This window comes from Peromyscus californicus, unplaced genomic scaffold (assembly GCF_007827085.1).
Source record: "Peromyscus californicus insignis strain IS unplaced genomic scaffold, ASM782708v3 Scaffold_4__1_contigs__length_199733344, whole genome shotgun sequence".
Taxonomy (NCBI): domain Eukaryota; kingdom Metazoa; phylum Chordata; class Mammalia; order Rodentia; family Cricetidae; genus Peromyscus; species Peromyscus californicus.
Genome location: NW_026294562.1, coordinates 171,560,410 through 171,586,323, shown reverse-complemented (window position 1 = coordinate 171,586,323; position 25,914 = coordinate 171,560,410). Strand labels below are relative to the sequence as shown.

The window sequence follows — 25,914 nt, the reverse complement described above, 5'->3', positions numbered from 1 at the left end:
ATAGTGTGGGTGACTCAAAGGCAGCTGCATCACTGTGAAGCCCATCTCAGAATGTGTTAGAACTCATGAAAGTCCCTAGAGCCCTTTATCAGGCCCTAGGTCCTGACAGTCTCTTAACATTCCTATGAATACAGTCTTGTCTGACCTTGTTTAAAAAAAAACAGTTTTCCCAGTGATGTCTGTCTGTCCTTCTCTATTGTCTTCCAGGTTCTAATATTGATGGGTGATGTTAACAGTGTCCCTAATAGCTCATATCAGCCAGTCAATCCCAGTCAGATTTCTGCCATAGTCCCTCAGGTTATAGAGCCTTTGTCTCAGGATGGGTGGGCAATTACATTGCTCAGTGTAGCTGCCAGATGAAAGGATTGCCTAATTTGTTCTAGAATAATAAAAACTCAGGATTCTGAAATTGAGATAAAGACCTGAAAATTCCAGGGAAAGAGGAGTGATTGGCTGACCCTCTCTCCACATACTCTGGAAACTCCAGAACCACACGTTTCCCCAAACTTCTCCTGAGTCTCTTCCTGTCCTCTCCAGCTGCCCTGCAAAGTCCTCCAAGAACTTTATGGGTAATCCTGGTCAGTCAATTGCTGACTCTATTCTATATTCAAGGTTGCTTTATTGGCACAGTCTATAGGCCATACAGATAATTCTCTTAAACATTTTCCCCATTTCTCTAAATAAAAGGAAAAGTTTTAACTCTAACAATGCAAAACTGTATACAATAAAAACAATTACCAAGTATGAAATACATTTACAATGTCCAGTCCATTAGTATTTGACAAATTTAGAAAAAAATATTTCATTATATATCTTCTCTTGATGAGTCCAAACTTTTGTGCCTAATGTACTTTCTTTTATGTCTAAGGGAAACAACTATACCTATCTAATCTTTAACTCCATCAGAGACCCAAGAAGTATATAATATTACCTGAGTAAGCAGGAAGTGCAAAGCAAGCAACTTCCAAAACTATAGAAACAATAGTCACCTCGCTACCTGGACAGTCACCAAAGGTTCCTATGCAACATTCAGGCATCCATCTTTGGCCTTCAGACTTAGAATATCTGACAGACTTTACTGTGAAGCAGGAATTTTTGAAGGACTGTCCTACCTTGTCTTGGCAAAGTTTGACAGTCACCTTCTTTCGTGTCCTGCTTGTCCAGTTTGGACAACATACCATCAGCAGTTGAGTCAAGGGCAGTTTCTTGTCCAAATTGCTAGCTTTTGACATAAAGAAAGCAAACTCCATATGGAGGTTCTTTGATGGCCATCATCCTTTTATGAAGTAGATTAGTGCTGCCAGGAGCAGACATGTCTCACTGTCATGAAAAGCACTGTTATTAAAACATAAAAGTGTAATAGTCTGTAGGTCTCTAAAGTGTTTGAAGACTATCTATTTGTTTAAAATATGTCTGTGTTTGACCTTGAAAACATACCTAACATAACTGTGAGTTTGATTGTTATAGATGACTTTCTAACTAGTAACCTATATTTTTTTTATTATCCTATATAACTTTCCAGGACTAGAACTTTACATTTACAAATGAGCAGCATAGGTATAATACCTTAAATAAGAAATAGAAGCATATAATACAGTATGACAAAAATAACCTTAGATTTGTTTCAATATACAAAAATACCTCACATGAAACATGTATATACAGAGTAGAAACATAACAAAAATAACCTGAAGTTTGTATCAATATACAAAAATCCATACTAACATGAAATATTTGATTCTAGTAGTTGTTTTTCTAGTTTGAAAGTTGACACAATAATCTACTCTTTTATCCTATCATTACTATATTCCCTTTTTTCTTTTCAGAACAAGATTTCTGAATCTAATTTCCATTGCTTAGTATCCTCCCCAACCATGAATAATATTAACTTGTGACCAACCCCTCTAAATGATGACAAACATCCATTGAATGTCCAAAAGCCAACCACCCTGCCTCTTGGGAATGTGGGTGTTGTGTTCTTAAAATTATTTTCTACTGCCTGGGGTGACATCGTCTTTAGGGGACCCAGAGAAAAATTAAGATAATGGTCAAGTTGTGGGGGAGCTAGCTATTGTCCAGTCTCGATGTGATGGCATAATGCAAGGTTTATCTGAAGTTCTGGGTTGAGTAGTCTACAAGGCTGGACAATCTTAGCTAACCGACTTGAATTTGTCCTGAGTAGTTTGTAGTCCATAGCTGATCTTTGGGTGGTGTTTGCCAGCTTAGTGGCATTATCACAATCCAGGTGTATTCATCATTGTGGGGCCCCAACAACCTTTTGCAGACTTCAAAGATCACTTTTAGGAATGGTCACTGTACACTGCAGGAAACTTAAACAATTTAAATGTCATATGCAGCAGATATCAGCGAGGTTAAGGGATCACAATCTATTAAATACATCTGGGGTACACGAACTTAGTTTTTAGTTACCTGCTTCAGACTCAAGCCTGAAATCATGTATAAAAGCTAGATGAAGCCTATTTCTAGAATCAATAGTACTCTGATCATTAATTATATGACAGAAGGTTTAAATATGTATATATATATTAATCTTTAAATTTTGAGAAAATAATTATACCTTAAGAAGAAAAGTTTTAAGTAGTCAAAATAAAACCAAAGTTTTATGAGATTAGTAGCAATAGAACAGTCCCTAATTTTTATTTTTCTTCTGTCTCAATCTAGGTGACGCTTCTGACATGAGACAGAGATTTTAAATTTTCCCATGCATGGGTTTAGAGAAGGAGAGAGCCATGCTCCATCTCCAAAACCAGCTTCAATTTTTAATTGAATTGAGACCATTTTTTCCTTTGTTTGTTTGTAGAGAACAGCAGAAACAAACATTTGGGAAGATTTATGAGATTTTGTCTTATTGGAAGTGTGTTCTACCATTAGGCCAATTTACTCTTTTTCTTAGGGCATTTGTCCAGTGGTCTTTAGATTCCTTATTTGGATGCTTTTATTTTCCTGGAAAGACAAAACAAAACTTTGCCCCAACCTTAATTTTAGGGAGTTTCCTTTTTGTGAAGTTGAATTGCCAAGCTGTTCGATGAACTATCATCTCTCCTAATCAAGAGCTCTCTCGTGTTCAAATACAATCTTTATCAATATTGATGATATACATAGCTTTTCTTCTGTGAAAACAAAAGCAAAACCTCTTTTCTAAAATAACACATATCCTGGTTTCCATTCTGAGGTTAACACATCCTTAATGTATACAGGCTGATTTAGTTCAGCATTTTTTCTAGTATCCAATGTCTCTCCATAGCTGCTGTCCCTTTCTCATTAGCATTTTCAAAATACAAAGTTAATAAAACATTGTGCAATCTATCTTTGGGGGTCCTTATTATCCCTTTCTGTTTTTTAAGCATTTCTTTTAAAGTATGATTAGATCTTTCTATAACTGCTTGTCCTGTAGGATTTGGTGGTATACTTGTAATATGTTTTATGATGTGATATGCAAACAACTGTTTCACTTTAGTAGGGACATATGCTGGAGCATTGTCAGTCTTGATTTACACAGGTGTTCCCATAATGGCCATCACCTGTAATAAATGTGTGATTACAGAATCACCCTTTTCAGAACTCAAAGCATTTGTCCATTGAAATCCTGAATATGTATCTATGCTATGGTATACATACTTTAATTGTTCAAATTCTGTAAAATGAAACCATCCATTTGCCAAATTTTGTTTCTCTGAGTACCCTTAGGATTATTTCCTGCAGATAGTGGAGTTATACAAAGAACAAGTAGGACATTTCCTTGGCTTATTGCCAAGTGATAGAAAAATCTTTCTTCAAATACTTGCTATTACATGGTGTTTTTATTTTATTTTATTTTGTTTTTTTGAGACAGGTTTTTTTCTGTGTAGTTTTGGTGCCTGTCCTTGATCTCACTCTGTAAACTAGGCTGGCCTCAAATTCACAGAAATCTGCCTGGCTCTGCATTCCCAAGTGCAGGGATTAAAGGCATGAGTCACCACCACACTAACATGGTGTTTTTAATGAAATTCTGAGGCTTCTAGCATATTTACTACCAACAGCTGATCAATTCCATGATTACTTTGTGGTAAAGGGCCTGGTAATAATACATCCATATGGAATCTGATATGTGTTATATACAAGGGATTATTTCTATTTCTAATTATTTTATGTAATTCAATAAATAACAAAGTTGATTCTGTATCAGCAGTTTCATTATGTAAAATAACTCTGCATATTGAGAGTCAGTAACTGTATTAAGAGTTTCTGGAAAATCTATAGTACCATGAGAATAGCATATAATTCTGATTTTTGAATGGATTCATAAGGGTTTTGAGCTACTTTGTTTAAATTTCCTGACTTATAATCTGCCTTTCCTGATTTATTTGCATCAGTATAGAATGTAGGGGCTCCAGAAATAGGTGTTTCTCACACAATGTGAGGAAGAATCCAATTAGTTCTTCTTATAAACTGAAGTCTCTTGCTTTGAGGATATTTGTTGCTAATTTGTATCAATAAATTACTGCAAGCTCTTTGCCAATATTCATTTTCTGTCCATGATGAGGAAATTTCAGCATTAGTAAATGGTACTACAATTTCTATTGGGTTCATTCCTATTAATTGGTAAAGTCTCAATTTTCCTTTCAGATTCAATTCAGAAACCTTTTCTACATAGGTATTTATTTTTCACTGTTTATCTCTTCTCTGCATAAGAATTCATGTAGGATAATGTATGGAGGGTAGCATGACCAGGGTACAGTCAAGCTCTGGATCCAAGTGATCCACATATGCAGTCTATAGTTTCTTTTCTACCAAAGCCAATTCTCTCTCAATCTCAGCTGATAGTTTTCTTGGACTATTTAAGTCCTTATAACATTGTAAGGTTTAAAATAAATTACTTAGTTCTTGAGTGTCAATACAAATGTAGGCTATAGGTAGTTAATATCTACCAGCATTTTTGAAAATCATTAAGAGTTCCTAATTATCTCTCCTGATTTGTACTTTTTGTGGTTCAAGTTTTTGTAAACCTATCTTATATCCTAGGTAATTAATAGAATCTCCTCTTTGTATTTTTTTTTTCAGGAGCAATTTGTAGTTTCTAAGAAGGCAAAATTTTCTTTGTTTCTTTAAACATTTTTCTAAGGTATTTGCATCTAAATCAGCTAGTAAGTTATCATCCATATAATGATAAATTGTAGATTGAGGAAACTGTTTCTATTGGAACTATTTCCAATGGTTGTCGTCCAAAATATTGACATAAGGTGAGGCTGTTTAACATCCCTTGTGGAAGAATTTTCCATTGCAACCTTTTAACGGGATGGGAATTATTATAAGTAGGCACTGTGGAGGCAAATTTTCCTCTCTCCTTTTCTTGTAAAGGTACAGTAAAAAAGCAGTCTTTTAAATGATCACTGTAATAGAGCATCCTTTAGCTAATAGAGAAGGCAAGGGAATTCCAGGCTGTAAAGAATCCATCAGCTGAATCACCTTATTTATGGCTCTTAAATCTGTTAACATTCTCCATTTTCCAGATTTCTTTCTAATGACAAATATAGGAGAATTCCAAGGACTGGTGATTCTTCAATATGTTTTGCATTTAGTTGCTCCTGTACCAGCTGTTCTAAGGCCTGGAATTCTTCTAATGTTGGAGGCCATTGCTCTATCCACACAGGTTTGTCAGTTACCCATTATAAGGGTAGGGTTGTTGGTATGTCAACCTTTGCTGCACTTTCTACATACACCAGAAGGCTGGGGTCTTCTCTTTGGATTATCTCTAGAAAAAGTATTGTTTCTAGGAACAACTTGCCTAAAATCCCTGTTTAGATGACCTTGTTTACCACAACTAAAACATATGACATTTTCAATTTTCTTAAAATTTCTAGAAATTACTTCTCCTTTCAAAGTAGCATCATAAGCATGAGATCCAATATCAGATGTATTTTGGATCCATTTATTTATGGGTGCTGATCTTGCATTTAAAGGCCTAATCACTGTTTTGCATTCTGAATTCGCACTTTCAAAAGCCAAGAATTCAATTAATATTTGTCTAACTTCTGGATCTGATATCATTCTATTTACAGCTGAAATTAATCTTTGTAAAAAATTAATAAAGGCTTCTTTGGGGCTTTGTATAATTTTAGTAAATGACTCAGCTCTTTCCCGATTCTTCATCCTTGTCCCAAGCATTCAAAGCTGCTGTGTGACACAGGGCCAAGGTGTGGTCATGAAATATAGATTGTCTTTGCAAATCAGCATAATGTCCCTCATTGAAAAGCTGGTCTTGGGAAATTTCCACAACTCTAGCCCTACTTGGTTGTTCTATGATCCTAGATTCCTCTCTCCATCATGTTTTCCATTGTAACTGAGGACCACCTTCCAATATTGCTATAACTAAATCTTTCCAGTCTTGTCAAATAATCCTGTTCCAAGTGGCCCATGAATTGAAAGGATGAATGTATACCATTTGAAATTACTGCTTCCTTAAATCTCCCCAAATCTAACATTTCTATAGGATCCCAATTAACTTCTGCATATCCTTGGGGGAATCTATCACCTGGTGGTCATTCTTGTATGGTAACTGGATAAATTAAGGTTGTTTTTTTAATAACCTTAGGCCACTCCTCTTCAGTTTCATAGTGCAATTGTGTGGCAGGTTCTGCTCTAAATTCCTTTGCCCATGTCTAAGTATTTTTCTTATTTTTATTAGTAGTTCTTTCTAAGGCTTACCAGTAGTAAGTTTTTCTAAGGCTTGTACCTTACCAGTACTAAGTTCCTCTAGGCTTGTATCTTGTTAAGTCTTTCTAAAGCTTTTAACTTATCAGTCAAATTATCGTATTTCACACAGTTATCAAACCATTTTAAGGATAAAATATGAATTACCAAGCTGATAATAATTATGATTGAAATTATGTCAATCCCAGCTAACTTGTTTATCCCATTTATTTTTTCTTTTTGTAAGTTATCCGTAGTAGAAGTAAACAATGTTCTAACTCCCAGGATTATGATATTCCCAATTCTTAACATGGGAAAGATTCCCCCCACCACTTTTTAAAATATATCCTAATACCCCACTTAAAAATTCCAGTGTCTTACCACATCTGATGATGTTGACAGCATAGGTGGAGATAGGTGAGGGTGGGTATCCATCTATAGTGGCAGCATTGTGTGGTCGGGGGTGGAGAGGAGTAGGGGGGGTACCCCAAGCTGTGCTAATTGCACACTTGGACTGGGAGCCAACGTAGCTGCTCATATCCAACTGGGGAAGGGCTTGAGATGTCTGAAGAGCTAATGTGAGGAAACCAGTAAGAGAAATCCATTAGTGGCAGAGGGCAGGACTCAGTGTGGGAGAGAAATCCACATGACTGGGAAGCAACATGGGGATACGGCTGTCCTGTCTGCCCTTAGTGGTAGTGAGGTGGCTGACCTGGAGTGTACTCTTCTTGCTGTCACTGTGCTGCAAGGCTGGAGACAGCTGGAGCCCTTGGTGGTTTGTGGTGATGGCAGCAGCAGTGAGATCATTGGCACCAAGCAAAGTCTCAAGGTGACTGAGTTGGCCTGGGTTGGCAGTGTAGGAAGGAAGGCACACGTGCTGAGAAGAATAAGCACAGGCCAGCAGTGGATCCACAAACCCACCAGATTTCTTGGGCCAGGGGCAGGCAGCCACTGAAGGCTGCTGTGGAAAAGCTGCAACAGAGAAACCCCTGAGGTGGAAAAACAGGCATGGAGGTCCATTGGGAAGGGAGACAACACCAGCTGCTGCAGCAGTGGCGGTGGCACGGCAGGTTCAATGCCTTGGCCTGGTTTAATAATGCCAGATGTGGAGCACCAGATGTAGCTGCCAGATGAAACGATTACCTAATTTGTTCTAGTATAATAAAAACTTGGGAGTCAGAAATTGAGATCAAGACCTGAAAAATCCAAGGAAAGTGGAACAATTGGCCGACTCTCTCTCCACGTTCTCTGGAATCTCTAGCACTGGAAATTCTCCCAAATTTCTCTATTTCTGCCCTCTCGAGCCACCTTGCAAAGTCCTCCAAAAACTTTGGAGGCTAATCCCAGGCAGTCAATCACTGTCTCTGTCCTAGATTCAAGGTTTCTTTATTGGCACAGTGGATTGGCTATATGGACAGTTCTCCAGCAACCGCTCAGTTTCTCCTCACTCAGCCCCTCAAGTGCTTGAATTGGGAAAGGTTTTCAAGCAAACAATAAAAGCGCTAATCAGAGCCTAGATCATGAGGATTCTGGCCTGAGTGTGGAGGGATCAGTCTGAGTACCAGGAAAATGGAGAAACTGAGCTGTTGTAGGAGAATTGTGATACCCTGTGTTAAAGGTCAGACCTGAGTGGAGTCTATCACTCCCACCACGTCTCTTCCTCCTTACTCTTAGTAGCTTCCATGGGTTCCAAATGAAGCTGTAAGCTTGAAATAAACTTTCTTCTATAGTTGCTTTGGTCACTATGTCCTGGCAGCAATAGATAAGTAACTGAGACACCACCCCATGCCTAGATGAAAAGGAGGGTTACTCTGGGATTCTGCCAGATGGACATGAGGTTCTCAATGTGCATGGTTTTGGTTTCATTTCTTACTACCTATTACATGGAATAGTAAACTACCGGTACATCAAACAGGTATGCCATCCCCTGTCCCACAAGTAAAGCTAAAGTTAACTGCTTCACAGACATTCCACCCTTACAATGGTCAGCGTTTTTTGCACTTCTTGACGCCCCTTTCAGAGGCCCTGCAATCATCATTCCTCAAGTCATCCAAATGGCAGAGGTACCCTGACCAAACTATATCCTCAAGTCTAGCTTACTGAAACAGTGAGGTTTTTTTTTAGGGTTACTTTTAGAAACATGGATGACTGGAAGACAGCCACATCACAGACAAATGCATCTTGGCATGGGTAATAGGTCATGAAGCTGTATACCAGGAACTCCATGTGCCACTGAGACTAGTGAGTTTGCATTCCTTCTGACCTCAACCAAATATTTATCTCAGAGAAAACAGCTGCCCAGCTAAATAGCTAAGCTTCTATGGACACAAGAATGCTGAACTGGTGATGGAGAGATGGCTCAGGGGTTAAGAACACTGGCTGCTCTTCTATAGGTCCCGAGTTCAATTCCCAGCAACCACATGGTGGCTTACAACCATCTATAATGAAATATGGTAACCTTTTCTGGTGTACAGGCAGAACATTGTATGCATAGTAAATCAATTTTTTTTAAAAAATAAGTCTGAACAGACTGGGGGAAGGAAAAATGAAGGAGCTATCAGTAACAAGATGTAAATTTCACATTGGAAGGAGGAACAGCTTAGAAATAACCCATAGACAATTGTAGTCAATGGCAGTGTATATTTCAGAGTAGACAAGATAAATTTCCAGTGTCTCACCATAACAAATATGAGATAAATGGGGTAATGGATGTTAAATAGTTATCTTAACCATTCTGTCTTGTACACAGACATCAAAGATCACACTCTATTTCTCCAGACTACGTATATTTGAGATGCCAGTTAAAGTGCTATTAACAAGTAATAGGCCAAGGATCAAGAAAGTGGAAAGATCGTTTTCAAGTGCCAAAAATGTTATGTATTGTACATCTGAACATGGGCCAAAACATGTAAAGAGCTCTCACAGTTCAACAATAGTAACAATAAAAACCACAAGCAGCTCAATCCAAAAAGAAGGCAAAGATCTGACATTCCTTTTAAATAAAGAGGAACAGATGACTAATAAATGAATGATGTTTAGTTTTTGTCTATTTGACAGACTATATTCACATGGGAAGAGAAAACTTCAGTTGAGGTATCACCTCCATCACAATGGGCAGCAAGGCATTTTCTTAATTACTGTTTGATAGAGGAGGACTCAGTGCTATCCCCTTGCAGATAGCTGCTTTCTTTATGGACTTTATAAAAAAACAGCTGAGCAAGTTGTGAGAACAAGCCAGGAAGCTTTCCCCATGGTTCTTGTCTGAACATCCCTCAATGACAGCCCCTGATTAAGCCAAATAAACCCCTAACTGCCAAGTTGGTTTGGGTTGTAGCATTTCACCACAGGAGCTGGAAAGCTAACTGGAACAAGACATGAAGAAATTCTATGGGGCCCTGCGTAGTGGCACAGTCGGGAAGCAGAAGCAGGTGGCACTCTGTGAGTTCTAGGCCAGCCTGGATTACAAAGTGAGTTCCAGGACAACGAGGGCTACACAGAATAAACCTGTCTCAAAAAACCAAAAATGAAAAAAAGAAAAAAGAAATGCTTATGGGCCAGGCATGGTGGTGCACACTTTTGATCCCAGTACTCTGGGAATTCCAGGCTAGCCAGCCAGGAGTATATAGTGAGACCCTATCTCACAACCAAAAAACAAAAACATGCTTAACATCAGTAGTCATTGTAAAAATGCACATGGTTGGCCAACCTAAACTGTACATTCTTAAGGATAAGTCATATGTAAATTATAAGCTATTAAAGATAATTATAAGAATACAAGTTAAAGCTTGATTTTCTTATAAATAATCAAATTCTCCATACAAAACTCTGTTTATAAACAGGCTACGTATGCTGAATATTAATATAATAAATTTGTTTCTTAAACCCTGTCATTTAAAAAAATGTTTAAGTTTCCCACTTTAAACTATGCCATGCTTCTTACTGCCAGGGTTTAGTCCAAATTATACTTTGAGATCATTTAGATAATATTTCCCTTTACCAGGTCTAAAGATAATTTGTCTTGCTATCCAATTTTGAATAAAAAATAGCTCATCTAACAGATATCAAAATTACCTTTTATCGTTCCTTCATTAAAGAAATTCACTTTACATTGGCTGTTCTCAATAATCAATCACCTATGTCTCCTGACTAATGAAATATATAAATGCTTTTACATATAAAGTTTTTATAATGTTATGAAAATTTAGATATAGAGAACTGTTTATGAAAGTTAAAAAATAACTTATAATATATGAATTGCCATTTATTGGGATAGATAAATATAACATAATACATCTAGATACGTTATAAATTATACCCGAGTCTCAGTAATAACCTAGATATACTGAGGATGTATGCCTAAGTTAAATCTATGGATAAAGTTTTTATAGAGATCTGAGATATATAGTCTTTTGAAATAGACTTATGTATGCCTTAATAGAGGAGTCTAGTGGCCTCCTCCAAAAGGGACACTGGGGCTAATAATAGGCCGTAGCTCCTCTGCTGTTCAAGGTGTAATAATTGTCCAAGGAATGATTGATCCTGACTTTACTGGGAAAATTAAGATTATTGTAAAGCTCCTACAAAAAAATACAGATTCTACAGGTACTGAGGATGTATGCCTAAGTTAGATCTATGGATAAAGTTTTTATTGAGATCTAAGATATATAGGCTTTAGAAATAGACTTATGTATGCCTTAATACAGTAGTCTATAGACCTCCCCTAGAAGGGACACTGGGGCTAATAATAGGCCATAGCTCTCTGCTGTTCAAGGTATAATAATTGTCCCAGAAATGATTGATCCTGACTTTACTGGGAAAATTAAGATTATTGTAAACCTCCTACAAAAACAATTCAGATTCTACAGGGCAGCACCTAAAGTAGCTACCGGTTTGGATTCTAATGTTATGGTCTTCTGGGTTCAGGAAATTAAATATTCCAGACCAACTAAACCCTTAAAATACAGGGAAAGAAAATAATTGACTTGCTAGACATAAGCATAGACATTTCTTACATTTCAGAAAAAAATTGGCCAAGTACTTAAGACAACTATTACTCCTTCGACAATTATAGGCCTAGGTCAAGGTAATATTATAACCAAAAGTTCAGGAATATTAAAATGGTCAGATAGATGAAATTGTTGCATATTCTGCCCAGAGGTCATCCCCTTTATATCTAACATTCTGTGGGGAAGAGACATGCTACAATTAATTTGTGTATCATTAATCTCTGATGTGGACTAATATCAGCTCAAATGCTATAGATGGGTTTTAAACTCAAAAGAACTCTGGTAAACAAACCCAAGATATAAGTGAGCCCATTATTCCAGAAATTATAAGTGATAAACATGGTCTAGGGTATCAAAATTTATCCTAGGGGCCACTGTTAACTGCTGACCGCACTTCATGGAAATTTGAAACTCCTTTCTGGGTTAAACAATGGAGTTTGAATGCTGAGAGAATTGTAGCAGCAGCTTGTCTGTTGAAGAAAAATCTTAAAAATAGGGCATATAAAGCCTCCCACCACCCATTGAGTCACCCCAATATTTGTTGGTTAGAAAAGAATCAGGCTTACAGGCTGTTACAAGGCCTTAAAAAATGAAATGAACTTTATTGGATCCAAGGGAAGCTTCACAGCCTTGATTGCCATCTCCCACAGCCACCCCTGGAATTAAAAATATAATTGTCATAGACTTACAGGACTGCTTCTTCACCATACCTCCTCACCCTAAAGATTGTCAGCATTTTGCTTTTAGCGTGCCTTCTAACCCTGACACAATGGAAGTCAAAAGCTCCACATGTAGAGCAGGAAATATGAGTTCTGTTTATCCAGAACTCATTGACTGAGGTGAGTTCATTATCATATATACAGATTAACTATCAGAACTAACTGCCGATTATAGTTTCCTTACAGTCCCCCAACCCAATAATAACATATATGTATATATATATATATATATAGCAATACATATATTGTACAGGTTATATATTAATATCAAAATATAAATCTTATGAGTCTATAGATTGACAGATAGGTCTATATTGGCACTTTCTCATGTCTGGCCTATAATTATAAAATCTCCCTATGGAAGCTCACCCATGAGGCCTAAGTCATTATGATTTATGAAATAGAGAAATAATACACCTTTTATTCCACTGCTTTTCAATTTTAGGAAGGCCTAGACCGCATAATTGGACAAAGGCCTTACATATACTTTAAGAGCTCTTAACAATTGGTGCTTAATTTTTCACATCTCCCACTACAGACATTCTTTATTATCCACAGGCCAAACCACAAAGGTACACCTAAGCCTCTAGGACCTTCTTACTTGTATTTGTTAAGGTCCTGATGTTTTCATAATGTCAAAAAGAGGATATGTTTACATGTTTTCACAGGATACTGACCTATCTTTATGAATCCTGGATTGGCTGGTCACACCACATGCTAGGCTGCTGCAGCACAAAGGTGTTCTAAACCTGCCAGTCTGAATACAGGCTGTTATTTACCTCTAGATTCTTAAATATTGATCTGTGACTTTAAGAATGAATTGATACATTTCCAGATCCCTTATCATTGATGAACAAATGATATCAAAACTTATAGAAATATGATCAGAAATAATCCTTTCCTCAACATATTTTTATTAACTTTGATCAAAAGATAATCAGGACTTGATATATATAATCTAAATGTAACATTTCAGATTTCATTCTCTGACTATACTGCTGTTTTGTTGAAACTCCAAAGATTCATAATTTTGCTCTGACAAAATTCACCACTGTTATCATATTGCTAATATGTCTGAAGATTTTGTCTTTTAAGTAGATTCTTATAAGTTTCATGAGATCAAAATTCACCAACGCTCACAGGCCAAGTAGGACCAGTAGGAATGCAACCTGACTACAGGTTATGGCTCCCACTCATAAATTTTCTTTTTCTTCTCTGGCAGGGTGGATCTTTTCCATTCTCCCTGGCCTGGTATCCCCTTCTTTCATTTGCTAAAACTATGCATTTAATATTCCATAGGTATACTTAAGAGAAAAAGTTTCCTCATTGAAACTCAACTGCATGTTCTACCACTAATACATATATTTGTTTTTAGCAGAAATTCTTATCATTTAAAGAGTTACAGGTTGTCATCCTCTGGAGCACATCATGCTGTCTAGCTGCAGGTCTGGAGTAATGCTGCTGCTGAGTAATCAGGGACACAGTCCCGGTCCCCAGTCCCACTAGGCTAGCCCTCAGTAGCACAGATAGGGTGAGAGCTGTAACTGGTTCTCTCTTATAGCAGCTGGGGTTAATAGGCTCAATTAGATTATGCAGGTCTTCCTCAGGGTGATATATTAGCCAGGGCACCAGTCTGACTAATGTACAAAACCCCCGAGTCTTATTAAGGACCGTGATGTGTGCACATGGAGTCAGCCTGGAGGGACACGCTCACCAGGTGTCACTCAAGAGCAACAGGCAGCCAGTCTAGATCCCAAACAGCTGAGTGTGATTGCAGTGGACTTGATATTTTAGTGGGACTTGTCCTATGCATAAGCCTTGGCCCTCCACCTGCTGGAGTGTTAGGGAGGCCTTGGTTTGCCAGAGGCACTGTTCAGTGTTGGTGGTTGTACTATACTTGCCCATTACCTCTACTCCCTCATAGCAGAGCCAACAAGAGGTTGTCAAATTGGGCCTAGTGGCATTAAGAAGCAGAAAGGATTTCTGGAGCAGGGGGAACAGTGGGTCCCTATCCGTTTGGCTGCATGAGGGAGGAGTACTATGTTGTTGGGCTCAGTGGTAGTGCTGGGTCCCTAGGCACAATGTGCTTTGGCCTAGGGTGGGGTTAAGTACCTTGTTGGGCCTCACTGTGGTTTTTATTGGGGACAAAGTGTGCCAGATGGTAAAAACAAGTTCAGAGTCATACCCAGAACAGTATAGCCACAGCCCCCACGTTTTTCTGGTGGTCCAGTCAGCCATTTTTCCTTCCTCAGTGAAAACCTAATTATCAGGGAGTTGCAGTGACCTTCAAGTATTGCCCAAGAGTGATTGGGGAGGCATTCCTTCTCATAACAGGGGCCGCAGTCTACCCTGATTCCTAGTTGACATTTCCCTGTTTCCTGCATTCTTCTGTCCCCTGACCCACAGTGATCAGATCGGTTTTGATGGGGGCCTCCCACCACATATGTCCCCTGCTTATACAGCCCCAAGCAGTGCAGTAGGATGACCCTGGGACCCCACATTTTTTAATCTGGTCTCGTCCCTGGGAATGGCCAGGATGTACATAAAAAATGTAGTTCCCTAGTTCTTTTCCTCTGGCCAGGAGAAGCACATCCATACCCAGAGAAGGGTTCCTGATCTGATGGGTCCCATGCCTCTCCTAAGAGATCACAAAGGTCGACATACAGGTCTGGGAACCAGGTGTCCTTGGGTTCTCTGGTCCAGGAGCTGGAGTTGGCAATGATGCCAGTTCCTGCATTGACTATTAGCCATGTCTGGTTCCATGGCACATGAGGGTTATTGAGGTGACTCGTTCCATAGAAGGCCTTTAAGAGCAAGAGCAGCAGAAGCAGGATGGCCTTCATTTTCCTTGGCGATGGAACTTGAGCTTCAGTGGGTTGGAGGGGTGTTTTGATGTCTCCCTGGTCTTGTCCCATTGTTCTTCCAGAAGGGTGAACAGGTCTGTCAGTTGAGCGTGGGAGTGGCAGACCCAGGTTGAAATGCTATCTACCTTGAGACTGTTAGGTGTGGTCAGAACAACAACATATGGCTCTTTCCATCTTGGCTCCAAGGTCCTGCATTGGTGTCTATGAATCAGGACCCAATCTCCTGGTCTGAACTTATGGAGGTTGGGGTAGAAGCAGCCTCATAAATGGCCCAAATTTTAGGTCAGACATCTTGATGGGTGAGTTGGAGCCTCAGGTAGTGTCCAGGAGACTCAAGGAGGCAATCAGCTCAGTCTGTAAGCTTGGTATCATAGGTGGGGGTTTCCCATACATGATTTCAAAGGGGGTAAGTCCCATCTGATAGGGCGAATTTCACACCCTACTGTGCCAGTCTCTAGAGCTAATTTAGTTAAGGTCTCATTTAGAGTTCTATTTACCCTCTCGAATTGTCCTGAGCTCTGGGGTCTATGTGCACAATGCAGTTTCCAATTAGTCCCCAGTGCAGTGGTTATTCCCTGACTTACCTGAGAGATGAAGGCAGGGCCATTGTCAGACTCTATCATGGCTGGGAAACCATACCTGGGCAAGATTTCTTCTATCAGCTTTTCTGCCTCCACGTTTGTGGTTTCATGCTTGGTTGGGTATGCCTCATCCCATCTAGAAAAGTGTCTATAAATACTAACAGGTATTTATAGCCAAATTTTCCTGACTTGATTTCAGTAAAATCCACCTCCCAATATGCACCTGATTGAGTTCCTCTTTGCCTGGCACCAGGGTTGGAAGGGGTTGGTAAAGTGTTAGTCATCTAACAAGCATGACATCTGGATATTATTTCTTCAATAGATTGGTTGCCATTCTGTATTTTTACATGTGCTTGTCTCAGTAGGTCTTTCCTCCTTTGGATTTCCAAATGGATGACTGATGAATCTTTTAAAGCATGACCTGTCCCATTTCTTGTGGCAGGATGACTCGCCCATCTGCTGTTCTCCACCAGCCCTCTATTATATGAGTCATGGGCAGGGCACAGATCCAGGCTAGGTCAGCCGGGGTATATCAGGGAATCTGCATCAGTCTCCTTGCTCTGGGGTCCACCAAGACTGGCATTACCTTTTGGGTGGACGCCACCTCCCTGGCTCTTTGTTGCCAGGTTGTTGCCTGCTTGAATCAGCCTGGTCCCTTTTTGGTGTCCTGGACAATGGATAATGACCACTTTTGCAGGCTCCCATACAGCTTGCAGGAGCTGCAGAATTTCCTGCTTATTTTTAATTGTTTTTCCTTCAACTGTTAGTAAGTCTCTTTCCCTGTAGATTGCCCCATGGATGTGCACAGTGGCAAAGGCATATCTATTATCTGTGTGAATATTTAGTTTTTTTTTTTCCTTTTCCCTGTCTTAAAGCTTTGGCTAGGGCAATCAGCTCTGCTTTTTGGGCAGAAGTTCCTGCTGCTAGAGGCTCTGCCCAAATGATACCCGAGGTGGTAGTCACTGCAGCCACTGCATACATATGTCCATTGTGAATGTGGCTGCTGCTGTCTGTAAACCAGGTGTCTTCTGTTTCTGGTAGCGGCAAGTCTCACAGATCTGGGTGAATGCAATGTGCCTGGGACAGTATCTCAGTGCGGTTGTGGAGCAGTACCTTAAGGTCAGGGTCCAGCAGCAATGTGGCAGGATTAAGAGCCCTGGGCACTGGGATTTTATTCTGGCAGGGTTAAGTAGCAAAGCCTGATAATGAGTCATGCTGGCATTTCTCAACCAGCAATCAGGTGGCTATTTGAGGACTGCTTCCAGGCCATGTGGGGGGTGGGGGTGTGATTTTTAAGTTTTGACCAGCGTCCTTGACCAGCATTGCCACTGCAGCTATAATACACAGGCAAGGGGGCCATCCTGCGGCCACAGGATCCAGCTTCTTGGACAGATATGCCACAGGTCTTTTCCAGGGCACTATGGTCTGAGTTAGTACCCCTTTTGCTATTCCTTTTTAAAAATCTATAAACAGGTAAAAAAAGGTTTGTTTATGTCTGGTAACCCAAGAGCTCAGGCCTCTAAGAGTTTCTGCTTCAGGGTGTCATAAGCCTTCTGTCTCTCCTCCATTCATGTAAAACTGGATGTATTTTTTGGTGGCTTCATAAAAAGGCTTAGCCAGCTCAATAAACCACAGAATCTATAGGTGGCAGAACCCTGCTGTGCCCAGGAATTCCCTTACCTTTTGACAGTCTTGGGAGTAAGTATTTTCAACACCATCTATTGCAAGCATCTGAGAACCTTTTCTGGCCTCCCTCAAGAGCGTACCCTAGGTACATTACCCATGACCTGCAGATCTGAGCCTTTTTAGCAGAGGCCCAATATCTCAGGTCTCCCAGGGCTTGTAGCAAGTTCTTAGCTCCTTTTTTGCAGGTCTCTCTATCAACTGCTGCAATTAACACATCATCCACATACTGTAACAAGATTATATCAGGGTTCTGGGTTTGGTACTCACTCAGTTACTCATGTATGTCTTTATCAAAGATGGTGGGTGAGTTCTTGTACCCTTGGGGCAATCTAGTCCAAGTCAACTGGCTGCTGACTCCGATTTCCAGATCATGCCATTCAAAGGTCAAATATTGCTGGCTCTTGGGGGCCAAGGGCAGGCTAAAGAAGGTGTCCTTCAGATCCAGAACTGAATACATTGCTGGTCTGGATCAATGTGCTTAGTAGGGTATAAGGGTTAGGCACTATAGGTTGTATGTCTATTACCCTTTTATTTACCTCTCTTAAGTCTTGGACCAGTTGGTAGTCATTGGTATGAGACTTTTTGACTGGTAATAATGGTGTATTCCAGGAGATTGAACTGGTTTTAGGACCCCAAGTGCCAATAACCTCCTTATATGGGGGGGGGGTTATTCCTTTCTTTGCTTCTGAAGACATGGGGTACTGGAGGATTTTGACTGGGTCTTCATCGGCACCTACCTCCACATATATTGGAGAGTTATGTCTCACCAATCCCATATGCCCAGACTCTGCCCATGCCAGTGGAAACACCCATAGACATTTTTCTATGGTTGGCTGAGGAGCTGCAGGTTTCTGGTGAAGTCTGTGTTCCTTATTCACGCTAGTAGTCATCAATACTTGAATTGGTTTCCTGTTTTGGTGGAATAACTTAGCCCCTTCATCCGATAACTGGATCTTGGCCCAGCAGTGGGTAGGGACACTCTGGAATGACTAGGAACAAATTCGTTATCCATCCCATTTCCAAGTCCACTGTTCTTCGGGTAGTACATGATTAAGGTTTAATGTCCATGGTGCACTATACTCACGTTTTCTTGGTGGACATAGCTCCACCCAGTGTCAGGAGGACAGAATTCTCTGCCCCTGTTTGCACCATGAATCTTATTGGTTTCCCGTCCACTCTCAGTGTTACCTTGGACTCAGGGAGGGGACCTGAGCCCTGTTTCCCCTAGTCACTGTCTTTCTCCAGGGCTGTGGGGAGTACATGAGTAGTCATGGATGTCCTCCCTCCACTCTTGGGGCATTTCTTTACCCAATGGCCTTCTTCTTTGCAATATGTACATTGTTTTTTCCTACCTTGGGCTTGGGCTGGGGTCTTCTGGTTTCATGCTAGGATGGTCCAGTTGGTCCAAATTCTGCCACCAGGAGGACTATTTTTTAACTCTTCTCTATGCTGGACCTGCTGTTCTAGTATTCTCGCTAAACTTTTTTTCCTGTCTTTTTTCTTGTTTTTCTTCCTTCTGTACCCTCCCTTTCTCTTGCCTTTTTTACTTTTCATCTGTCTTGCTCTTATGGCAAAACTTTTCCGCCACTGCCACTAATTCCCTAAGATTCTTTTTGCCTAATCTTTCCAGCGACTGTAATTTTCTCTTGATATCTAGAACTGCCTGGTTGATATAGGCAAACATTGTCATCTGAGCTGATTCTTCAGCAACAAGATAATATGGAGTGTATTGCCTAAAGGCCTCTGGTAGGCACTCTAGATAGGTGGCCAGACTCTCATTTGCCTCCTTCCTAACATTATAAACCTTAGCCATATTGGTCGACTCCTGTGCAGCCACTTTGAGACCTGCCAATGGAGCCCAGCTGTAGACGTGGAGCCTCTCCATATCTTGTGCCATGTTATAGTCCCAATCAGGATGGGAGGGAGGAAAATAAGCATTGATTGTCACTCTATTAGTAGTGGGAGCTCCTATGGGACATGGAACTAATTTCTGGGCAGCCTCCAGGATTCTATTCCTCTCCTCAGTGGTGAACAGGATGCTTAGAAGCTGACCACAATCATTGTAAGTGCACTGGTGGGTAAAAAGAACAGTTTCTAAATGATTAATTAAATCCTGGAGGTTTTTGGAAAATGGGGCATTCTGTTTGTGCCATTTGTACAGGTCACTGATTGTGAATGGCCAGTAATTATAGGGTTGGTTCTCATCAGCACTCACTGGTCTTGAAGGTCTGAGGCGTAGGACCACGCCAGTGTCCAGCTGTGGAGTGGCCCCTCTTCAGCTTTGGGTTGCTTGAGCTGGCCCCTGTAAAGGTGGTTCTTGTTAGGGCTGTGGATTGGGTGGGAGATTGACAGGCTGAGTAGGAGCAAGCGGAGGAGAGTAGGTGGAGGAAAAGTTCAGATTCCTCCGTTCCTCCTTGAATAACACAGGGCTTTGGGTCACCTTCCTTGGGTCTCACAGGAAGCACCTGTGAGAGGGAAGATGCTAGCAAAGGGGCAGTAGGTTTGGGACCAGGACCAAGCAGGAACGGTTTGACCCATGGGAGGGGTCCCTCCAACCCCTCAATGAGCCTCCTCCAGGCAACTATATAGGGGATTTGATCTGGGTAGCCCATTCATGGCCTGAACAGGATCTCCTCAACTCTGTGTATGATCCTAGAGTCAAAGGTCCCCTCCCTTGGCCATCCAATGTCAAAAGCAGGCCATTCTGAGGAACAAAAAGTTATCTACTTATTCTTCTTAACATTTACGCTCTTGTTATGAGCAATCTCCTTTACATCCTTCCACTGAGCTAGGGCCAGGTCAAGGAGGGATGAAGAAGTGTTTCCCATGGCTTGACCTGGTATATGTACAGACAAAAATGAACAGGAATTTAAGAGACCAAACTTATCAACAAGACAGTCAGACAAAACAGAAGAACTAGGGCCTTCAGCAGAGTTCTGCAGCAGCTGAAAGATGGTTCAGGCAAACAGATTTCCAGAGAGGGAGCCTCAGTTTTTCCAAAGATCTTACAGATGGGACAGGGACAAGTCAACAGAGTCTCCCAATCCCCAGAGTTCTCGGATACATAGACGGGAAGCTGGCAAAGTGGCCTCAGACTCAAGACCCCTGCCCAGATGAGGAGAAGATATGTCTCCTGACTCCTCCAGGTTTGCTTTTACTGCATGTCAGCCAAAGCAGAACCTCTCAGATACCGACACCTGAAAGCAGCATCAGAAATTGAAAGGAGAAACAGAAATCAGAAACAATAAACAGGCAAGACAGGCAGACAGACTTAATCAATCGGCCAGTGTAAACCTTCAGGGTTCCGGGTTTCTGGGGCATTCCCCCAAATCCCGGAATGTGGTCACAAGAGACCACAAGAGACATAAACCCATTGAAATGCAAAAGCTAGGTTTATTAGAGCAGTTCAAGCAGCATGGCAGGGACCTCCTTGAGCACCCAATGAAGCAGAGCCTAGAGGAGGTGCCTACCCCTCTGCAAGGTGTTTTTAAAGGCAAAAATCACAAGGTTACATCAGTTAGGGGTGCTAGTATGGGTACAATTCTGATTGGCTCAAGTTTTAGGGGCAGGCCAAAATTTATGTGTTATCTGACTTTGCAGTTTTGACTGGTTGTTTGTCAAACTTTATAGACTATTCTGGCACTGGGACATTCTGCAGTTAACCATTTGCTACCTGATCATCCTTCAGACATCCTGACTTTGTAATTTTGAGTTCTTGGGACCTATGTCAGCAACTCTGAGAATGTTAAAACTAAGGCCAATTTCAAGCTGTGGTGAGGGGCTTGCTTGAAATGGGGTGTTTTGGTTCTTCAAGATGAGGAAGGGCCAGATAGGGAAGTACTAGGTGGGCAAGGACGAGATGAGAAGGACCTAGATGAGGCAGAATTAAGATGAGAGAATTAAGATAGAACTTAGAGGGAACACTACATTAATATAGTGAGAAATCAGGCAAGAAAGAAGCTAGGCATGAAAACAGAACTGTAGCTGTGTAGACAGGATTTTATCACAGAGGGATAAAGTAGACAGACCAAAAAAAGAGCTTGGTTTCCTCAGATTCATTTCCAAAAAATAATTGTTGCTGTTCATAGCTTTTCTTCTGGGCCCCTGGGAAGAATATTATTCAGGTGGGTCCTTAATAATATTTGAGAATAACCTCCTCTATTTTATTGGACCACTGTGGCTTAAAGTTAGATTTCAACAACAACAAAAATTACAGAGTCAACAAACACATGGAAACTGAATAATGCTCAACCTAGTCACCAATGGGTCAAGGAGGAAATAAGGAAGGAATTAAAGACTTCCTAGAATTCAATGAAAATGAAAGTACAACATACCTAAACTTATGGGACACTATGAAAGCAGTACTAAGAGGAAAATTCATAGCACTGAATGCCCACATAAAGAAGTTGGAGAAATCTCACACTAGTGATTTAATAGCACAACTGAAAGCTCTAGAATAAAAAGTAGCAAACTCACATGGGAGGAATAGATGCCAGGAAATAATCAAATTGAGGGCTGAAATCAACAAAACGGAAACAAACAGAACAATACAAAGAATCAATGAAACAAAGAGTTGATTCTTTGAGAAAATCAACAAGATAGACAAGTCCTTGTCCAAACTAACCAAAAGGCACAGAGAGAGCATACAAATTAACAAAATCAGAAATGAAAAGGGATACATAACAACAAACAATGAGGAAATCCAGAGAATCATTAGAATTCAAAAACCCTAGTCCGCAAAATTGGAAAATCTAAAAGAAATGGACAATTTTCTCAATAGGTACCACATAGCAAAATTTCATCAAGGCCAGAAAAACAATTTAAATAGGCCTATAACCTTTAAGGAAATAGAAACAGTCATTAAAATCTCACAACCAGAAAAATCCCAGGATCAGATGGTTTCAGCACAGAATTCTAACAGATTTTCAAAGAAGAGCTAATACCAACATTCTTCAAATTGTTCCACACAATATAAACAAAGGGAACATTACCAAACTTTTTTTATGAGGCTGCAGTCACCAAGATACCCAAACCAAACAAAAATGCAACAAAGAAAGAGAATTGCAGACCAATCTCCCTCATGAACATTGATGCAAAAAATACACACAGCAAAAAATTATCCACCATGAGCAAGTAGGCTTCATTCCAGAGATGCAAGGATGGTTCACCATATAAACAAATTGAAAGAAAAAAAACACATGATCATCTCATTAGATGCTGGAAAAGCCTTTGATAAAATCCAACACCCCTTCATGACAAAGGTCTTGGGGAGATCAGGAATCATTCCTATACATAATATGGGCAATTTACAGCTAGCTGACAGCCAACACTAATTTAAATGGAGAGAAACTCAAAGCGATTCCACTAAAATCAGGAAGAAGACAAGGCTGTCCACTCCCCCCCATATTTATTCAGTATAGGACTCAAAGTTCTAGCTAGAGCAATAAGACAACAGAAGAAGATCAAGGGGATACAATTGGAAAAGGAAGAAGTCAAACTTTCCCTATTTGAAGATGATATGATAGTATACTTAAGTTACCCTGAAATTTCTACCAGGGGACTCCTACAGCTGATAAACACCTTCCTATCTTTCTGTGGGAAGACTGATTGGGTAAGTTGAAGTGTGAGGAGCTTAGCTAGTGTCCTTTCCCCATGGCTGTGTTTCTAGGTTGGTTCTCCCTCTTCCTTTCAATCCCTGAATTACATCAGTTTCATCCAGACAGTCACATGAAGCTGTGGGAATGTGAAACAGGGTGATTGCATATTTGTGTGTTGAATATCCAGTGTTCCTATGGCTATACCTTTTTCTCAGGGTCTCAGGTGTGGCAACCATGAATAAGTGGTCTTTTTTGGCTGTGATCTAAGTGACAGAAGGCCCAGGCTATTGACTCTCAATGGACCAGCTCCTCTGCTGAGACCATGGTTTCTGCAGTGGTGTAGGAAAGCAAGGCAGACCCTGTAACACCCCACTCCCCTATGCTTGGTGACTGTGGGAAACCCAGGCTCGACTGTGCAGAAACTCTGTTGGAACTGCACTGCAATCTAAGATATGCCTCCTTCTCTGCATGTGTCCTGAGGGCTATCTCAGGCTCACCTGCACAAGTATATCCCTCCACTAATACTTTGCTTGTCTAAGCCCGTAATGGCCACATCCTGGAGGATGAAATTAGTAAATTACCAGGTTTGAAATTTTGCATCAGATCCCCCTCCTTATTTCTGTCCCATTTTTATTTAGTAGCCATGTTACAGTGGTTTCAAGTTTTGGATAACATGTGTCTCCCCACGCCCCTTATGTACCAATGCCATACTCACCTCTATACTCCTTGTTGTAACCATTTGGTGCTCAAACCCACTAGTCTGCTCAAGAGTGATTATTAATGCTAATGTTGACCAAGGTGGTATGGTATTTATGATGTGGCTGGCCCTGTATTTGTATCTGGTTTCATCTACATGATGAGTCTGTCACATAGAAATTATTTTCATTCAGAGGATGAAAAACTGGAGCTTAAAGTGGTTATTAAAAAGTACTTAAATCTGTATGGTTAATCGGAGATAGACCTGGCTTCAAGGAATAATTTCGGCTAACATTTTTTCTTCCTGTGTGTATGGTATTTTGCAAAAAGGTTACTTGATTATTACATTAATTTTTTTTACAAACTATGATGAGGTAGGTGAAGGATGTGATATAACCTAGCACCCTAGCATCAGAGCCTGAGCCAGGAGGATTGTGAAGTTTGACCCCTAAAAGTTCCCCCAAGCTAGTGGAAGGAGAAAACTAAAGATGAGAATGAAGATAAACAAAACAGAGACTAGAGTAACTGCAAAGAAAGCTGATGCACCAAAAGTTGGTCTTCAAAAATGATTAACAACATTAGCAACCTTTTCCCAGATTAACTTTGAAAAATAGATATGGATATTACTAAAATTTGAGACCTCACCATCCACTCTCAAGAATATGAAGAATTTCAAGAGATTTCAGTAATTACATGTGAACTGTTGGGTGGCCTAGATGCAATGGACAAATTCCTATAAACCAACCTGGATTCTTTAGAGATGGAATATTGAAAGAAACAAAATCGAATAGCTATGTAACTAATAAGATTGAATCAACAAAAAATTGACAAAATTTCACAGACTTTGATGATAAAAACACTGAAACTGGATAGAAGTCCAGCTTAGTGTAACAGAGGCCACACATGGAAACCTACAGTCAACATCACATTCAATAGGGAGACTGACTCTTTCTCTCTAAGATCAGGAAGAACACAGCATGCTTCTGTGATCACTTCTGTTCAAGATTCTTGGGATACATGACAAGAAATTGTTATAGAAAAAACTTAACAGTGTACAAAAAGTTTTCCAAAGTAAATGAGCAAAATTGTTGACTAATGAAAAGAACATGCCAAAATGAGATGTATTTCTGTATACTAATATTGACCATGAACAACTAGATTTTTGTTTTTCCTCATTGTAGTGGAGCTTGAACCTAGGGCCTTGAGCATGTCCAGCAAGTGTTCAGCCCTTGAGCAATAGACCCAGCCTTAACAGTGAAAAATTGGAAAGGAAATTAAGAAAGTATTTATTTATGAGATCACCAAAAGAATAAAATACTTAGAATTTATTCCACAAAGGAGAAAAAAGTCTTACATCCAGCAAACTCCCAAATAAGAGATGATGAAAAAAGACAAGAAAAGACATCCATTGGGGTTGATGAGTTGGAAGACTTAATCTCATTATTACTGTTGTTCTGTAGTACTGGTATTGAACCCAGGGCTTTGTGCATGGTAAGCAATGGTCCACCATTAAGCTATACTCTAAGCTCTGCCTTTTAATTTTTATTTAGAAACAGGATGTCACTAAATTAATCAGGCTGGCCTTGAATTGGCTGTGGTAGTCACTCTTAGAACTTTGGTACTCCTGCCTCAGCTTTTTGAGTGGCTAGAATCACAGGAATAGGCCAGCTTGCCTGAAAGACATTTTTTTTTTGTTTTTCGAGACAGGGTTTCTCTGTGTAGCTTTGCACCTATCCTGGAACTCACTTGGCAGCCCAGGCTGGCCTCGAACTCACAGAGATCCACCTGGCTCTGCCTCCCGAGTGCTGGGATTAAAGGCGTGTGCCACCACCGCCCGGCTCTGAAAGACATTTTTAAAAATAGATGACAATAGACAGACTACTGAAAGTAGTCTATCAGTTCTATTCACATCAGATCAAAACCCCAGTGACATTTTGCACAGAAATAGAAAATTCTATTCTAGCTATCCTGGAACTCACAATCTCCCAGAGATCCACCTGTCTCTGCTCCCAAGAGCTGGGGTTAGAGCGAGCTACACGATACCTGTTTTTAAAAGTATCTTGAAAAAAGAAGTA

The 25,914-nt window shown here is 40.2% G+C and overlaps 1 pseudogene; it reads right to left on the bottom strand.

The window, feature by feature from the left end:
• The window catches only part of LOC128124084 (carcinoembryonic antigen-related cell adhesion molecule 5-like), an 89,524-nt pseudogene that overhangs the window by 5,963 nt on the left and 57,647 nt on the right, over nt 1–25,914 (bottom strand).